This window comes from Sinocyclocheilus anshuiensis, unplaced genomic scaffold (assembly GCF_001515605.1).
Source record: "Sinocyclocheilus anshuiensis isolate Anshui unplaced genomic scaffold, SAMN03320099.WGS_v1.1 scaffold737, whole genome shotgun sequence".
Lineage (NCBI taxonomy): Eukaryota > Metazoa > Chordata > Actinopteri > Cypriniformes > Cyprinidae > Sinocyclocheilus > Sinocyclocheilus anshuiensis.
Genome location: NW_015540908.1, coordinates 458,972 through 465,688, shown reverse-complemented (window position 1 = coordinate 465,688; position 6,717 = coordinate 458,972).

Genomic DNA, 6,717 nt, shown 5'->3' with positions numbered 1-6,717 from the left:
CGTGTGTGTGTGTGTGTGTGTGTGTGTGTATGCGTGTGTGTGTGTGTGTGTGTGTGTGTGTGTATTTGTGTGCCGCCCTCTCAGGTTACAGTAAAAAGAAGGTTTGATTTCTTTAGAGAACAATGAAAATAAACTCCACCCTAGAAAGTGAAGGGCAGATAATCTAATGGAATAATGTACCTGGCCGCTCTTTAGCGGATGAGATGTTTATGACCCGGTTTTCAAAGACTGCTGTGAGACCAAAGGCCTGTATGTGCTGGAGAATAATATCCATCTCTACAAAAGAGCCCTACCACACCCTCCCTCAGCAGTCAACACTCGCTTACACCCAGAACTACAGCGGATTACAGAGAATAGTCTATGAAAGCTGCCACCTTTGAGTGTTTTCTGAGCTCAGTGGAGTGTAAAATGGAGCTGAGGGTTGTTTTCTAGGGCTTATGAGAGTCGTGGTGTGTAATACTTGTGGTAGAGACATCTACAGCTCTGCTGCATGTTGTTCCAGCTCATCAGGACAGCAAAATGAAGGGAAAAGTGCTGCAACTCACCTGGAAAAGACAAACACACAAAGAAAAATGACATTAGTTCACAGCCTGTGGATATATGGCATCTAATTACAACAGATTCAACAGTGAGATCCACTGTACAGGACGTCTGTGCCAGCACACAGACCTCAGGGAAAATGCATATCCATGTCACAGACACAGAGAGATGTATTACAACAGTATGAAACCACACATGCCTTTCAGTGCAGAACAAATGTGTTTTCAAACACTGCCCCCTGCTGAGCGTTGAGTGTTACTGAGCGCACAGACAGATGAGAGACTGCTTGACACTCATATACATCTATTACATTTTATCAAACAGGTATGATTATGTCAGAAACCATGACTATCCATGTGTGCCTATAATGTTTCTGATGTCTCTTCTGCTCACCAAGGCTGCATTTATTTGATTAAAAATACAGAAAAAACAGCAATATTGTCAAATATTATTACAATTTAAAATAACAGTTGTCTGTGTGAATATCGGTTAAACGGTAATTGATTTCTGTTATCAAAGCTGTATTTTCAGCATCATTACTCCAGTCTTCAGTGTCACATGATCTTCAGAAATCAGTATAATATGCTGATTTGCTGCTTAAGAAACATTTGATTATTATCAATGTTGAGAACAGTTGTGCTGCACAATATTGTTGTGGAAACTGTGATATAATTTATTTTTCAGGATTCTTTGATGGACAGAAAGCTCAAAAGAACAGCATTTATTTGAAACAGAAATCTTTTTTTGTCACTTCATTATACATCATTACTGTCACTTTTGATCAATTGAATGCATCTTTGCTGAATAAAATTTAAAGTTTTAATAAAAATCCCCAAATTGTTGAACATATTACAAATGCATCCTAACCAACATAGATGCTTATTTAGTACATCTATACAATAACTGTTGCATAAAAGCTTAAAGCATATAATGTACTCTAAGTATTATTTCTGCACGTAATACAGATAAACTGTAATTTACTGTCATTTAAAACAAATTCATATGTAGCTGTGCTAGTAATGTCTCTTGTACTATTTAATGCCTCATTCTCACATAAGATAAATTAATATTTAATTTACTTCTTTTTTTTAGCCATGTAGCCACATTCGACTGACTGTTTAATCTTTCCTTATGTACTCTATTGTGCACAGAAACACCCTTAAATACTGAAAAATCCTTCTGTACCCAATGACAGCTGGACAGAAGACAACTCTTAGGCGTGTTTTGGTCAAAGGACAACAGATGGGAGACTACAGTAACAGACATGGAAGGTCATAGAGGGACATCTAAATGGTGAGCTGGCATTGGCATTAAACAGAGACCTTTCCTCTGAATATTTCCATAAGCTCACAGAGCTTGACACGACGGCGAGTGAATGCCAGAGAGCTCTGGGCTCAGAGTGAGAAGTCAGAGCAGAACAGAGAGCTTCAGTCAGAAGCAGACGCTCACGCTGTCAGTTATAGAGGCTCTTTTAACGGACGATTCATTCCTGAAAATGCCACACAACCACAGAACAGAGAGTTCAGCTGTAATGATTCTGGTCATTTTCTTATAAACAGCATTCATTATAGGCCTAGCGTGTGAGAGTGTGTGAGGTCATACAGTATGTGTGTGTGGGTTTGCACGTGTCCACATGTTTAAATGGATCACCGGAGATCGCCAGCAGTCAAACGTCTGCACTCACACTGATCAAGCCATCAAAGCCATCTATGAGGATCATGTAGTGAGCAATAAAACATGCAACAAATCCAAACTCTCTTATGTTTGAGCTGCTGCTTTGTCTATCCAGCTCTGCTCAGTCCAGACATTCATCAACTGTTATTAAATGTCACTCAAACAGTAGAGCAACACCAAGGTCATGGGTTCGCTTTCCAGAGAAGGCAAGGACTGATTAAAAAATGTGCTCCTGTGCAATGCAAGTCACTTTGGATAAAAGTGTCTGCCGAATGCATAAATATTAAATGTTAACACAATTGAAGGAAGAACGTGTTTGATGAGCATGTGATGCTGATTTTACTTCATTATTTGCTCCAAATCATCAATTAATTACTAATTTAATTAAACAGTTAAGCTGCTACTGTATGTAAAACTTAATTTTGTCAACAAAGAATTTAAGCAGACGACTTTAGATTAAAAGGTTTTCAAAATCACGAGAAATATGAAATCTGACTGGCAGTGTATGCACACAAATATATAAGCCTAAATTTAAGATTTATGCATTTGAATTGCACATAAAATGTCCAAACAAACTAATAAGCTTAACGTGATGCATATTTGTCAGTCATACATAAATCAAACAGGTTTCAGCACTACATTATTATTAATTATTTGCATCTAATTGATTTTATTTCCAAAAAGCATTTATATGCATTAAAGGGGTCATATGATGCGATTTCAAGTTTTCCTTTCTCTTTGGAGTGTTACAAGCTGTTCATGAATAGATAAGATCCCTAAAGATGCAAAGACTAAAGTCTCAAACCCAAAGAGATATTCTTTATAAAAGTTAAGTCAGCCACACCTACCTAAAACGGCTCGTTCTAACACACCCCCACATGTCTACGTCACTGTGTGGGAAGATTTGCATAACGCTGCCCAAATGTTCACGCAAAGAAAGAAGGCGTAACTTTATTGTTGCTGCCACAGCCGCTGTCATGTCGTGGAGACGCTGTGTGTTTCGTTGCAAAAACAAAACTACTTTGTTTGGTCTTCCAAAAGAGGACACGACTAGAGCGGGGCATAGAGGAGCAACAATAATGTACAGTATGTGGAAAATAATGTGTTTTTTGAACCTTAAACCGCATAAACACATTTCATTACACCAAATACACAAAATAATGTTCTTTTTAGCAACGTCATATGACCCCTTTAATCGGCATAAATCTGTTTGTGAAAATTAAACTAATTCGGTTAAAAAGTATGAAAATTGTTAAAATGGTTACAGCTAGATATTTATGAAACAAGCAATTTTCAATTAGTTTAAATATATTAGATTGAAACAAATTGGATTTACTGACGATAAATATATATCGTGTATTTAAAAAACATTAATTTTATTAGTACTAATACAGAAATTTGACTGAAAAATATGCATCACATTAAGTTTATTAGTTTGTTTATGCTAAAACTGAGTTATGGATCCAAATGGATGGAAGTATTATATGCAATTCAAATGCATTAATATAATAAAATAAAATAAAAAATACATATTGCATTTATTTTATTTTATTATTTTATTTTATGAGGTACTTTTAATTTGCATCTATTATGTGCACAAATATGGCCTGAATAAAAAATAATTAAAAAAAAGGATAGGTCAAAAATCAATTTCAAATAAATTAGGGTTAGGGTTAGGTTAAGTTAGGGTTAGGACAAAATGTCCTAAACATTAAACAAGAGCAAGTTTGTGTCAACTGACCTAAATACATGCTGATATTGTTGAGATACAGGGTTGAGCTGAAATTGACTTCAGCTATAAAAAGTAGCCTCAGCATCCATCCAATCACAGCCCTGCGCATCCCATCATGCTCTGCCTGTTAGAAAACCGCTCTTCTAGAGCCTGTTCTTATCTAATCAGATATTTAAATGTCATTCATTTGTAATAAAAGCTGGTTTGGTTATAGTTATTTCTCTCAAATTCCCAGTAACCTTAATTGAGTTTATTGTTTAAACAGAACCAATACATTTTTATAAACTTCACATAGCACAGATATGAATTTAACACTAGGTGGATTAAGTTCTTGCACTGTAGCTAGTCTAACACTGAATTACGAGTGTGTTATCTGTGCTTCACTAGCCACCTGCTGTCTACGCTTCCACCCTGTTACCCAACACAACCGTCTCCTACCTTTACTGGAGCAGTACAGATCCATCCTCCAGTGGGTCAATTTCTCTTTTCTATTCGCTCTAGCTAAACGCTGTTTTCCTCGGTCACGTCTCTGTCTCTGGTTGTATCGCGTGTCGTTTTCCAGAGCTCCAGGTGAAAGCGTTTCTCCTCCCACCAGATATTCCCACACTACCACTGGCTAAGAGCCTCTTTGTAGAAAAGAGGGTGTATATCAGTAAAACAGCAATAAACCTCCACTCCAGATCCGCGTCCTTTGTTGAAATGTAACTCTGGTCCCATCACACACACACACACACACACACACACACACACACTATGACCACAGAGAGCAATTACATTCAGTCAAAGGTCAGATGTGTCATTTCTGCATCACAATACATAATTAAAAAATAATGAGTGTTTAATGAATGTTTCCTATTTTAACATCGCTGCTTTAAGACACCGAGCAAGTGATGTGACGGTCAAAGAGACTATAAAGAAATAAAACCATATTATATTATAAACCCTGTCATTCATTAACACTATCAGAAGTTTTAATCCTGCTATCTTTAGAGACTCAGTAAACGAATAAACACCGTTAAACACCCGCAAACCATGAGAACGGGGGTGAAAACAGAGCCCAGTCCTGCTAGAGCAGCTCGTTTAATCACTGCACCGTTTCCCATCTAGCGGATATTTCACACAATTACAATGAGAGCAGCTCTCTTCACAAAGCACTCAGTGATGCTGCTGTAATTATTATGTTGTCCTTTCTCCAACTGTAGAGTTATAATCCAAGCATTACATTACTCAGGAATGTATCATTTACTTTGGATTACAATCTCAGTAAAAATGAATGACTCTAGAGCATTACTGATCACAGTAAATGTTTTTGTTGTGTCTGTATACAGTGCGATTTACAGAGGTCACTTTAACAATGGATTATATTCAAGATTGGCATATTCAACACTGAGTTTACATGCAACATATTTAAAGGGTTCGGAGTCTCAGGTATAGTAAGTGAACTTTAAAGGTGGCAAGAAAACACTGAGATATCAATTTAATGAAACAGCTAAGTAAAAATAAACATAGATCAGTGATCTGAATGACTTTGTTTTAGCACATAGAACACAAAAGACAAGTTCTGCATCGTATTTTTGAAGGAAGTCTCTTCTGCTCACCAAGACTGCATTTATTTGATCAAAGATACAGGGGGGAAAAAAACTGTAAAATTGTGAAATATTATTACAGTTTAAAACAGCTGTTTTCTGTGTGAATATGTGTTAAACTGTAATTTATTCCTGTGATGCGCAGCTGTATTTTCAGCATCATTACTCCAGTCTTCAGTGTCACATGATCTTCAGAAATCATTCTAATATGCTGATTTGCTGCTCAAGAAACATTTCTGATTATTATCAATGTTGAAATAGACATTTTTGTAACATCATAAATGTCTTTACCTGTCACTTTTGATCAATTTAATGCATCCTTGCTAAATAAAAGTGTTAATGTCTTTAAAATAAATAAATAAATCTTTAGGTCTTTGCACACTCACAGTCCGAAATTCTCGCACGTTAAAAAATAAATGCAACCTCACGTTGTGTCAACCACGTTTACACACTGCCTCCGAAACTTTCGCCCGTCATAAATAATTCAGACCAGGTTCGATTTTCTGTGTTTTCACATCCATACCAAGCATGATGAATACGGAAAAAAAAAAACGCATATGAAAATTTCGAACTTAGTGTGCAAGGACCTTTACCTGACCCCAAACTTTTGAACAGTAGTTTATGCCAGGGGTTTTTTTCAAAGCTGTCCTGGAGACCCCCTGCCCTGCACATTTTACATGCCTCCCTCATCTAACACACCCGATTCAGCTTATTAGCTCATTAGTAGAGACTGCAAGACCTAAATTGGGTGTGTCTAAAATAAACTCACAAAGGTATGAGACTCTGACACAGCAAACATAACTGTGGGCCTTTCATCTCGAAAGAACAGATTCCACACAAGTAAACACATCTGTAAATCTTCACATGCGCCCCATGCTGTCTTCCTGCCTTTGTCCTCTTTGAGCTCAGAGGCAACAGACTAAACACACACACACAACACATGCTCGTACACACGTATGAAGTCCTCTCAAACTCACACGCATACATATGAACAGAGCTGAGCTTTTACCATGGTATTTTGTGTTTTGCTCTGATCTCTGCTTTGAATGTGAATGGAGGTGAGCTGTATGAGCAGAAGAGGGCGATGTTTTCCCAGCACAGCAGAACAAAACTGAATGAATTCTGACTCTTTATTATGGACAGATTAAACTGCATGGTCACAAACTTAAAACTCAAAGAGTGTGT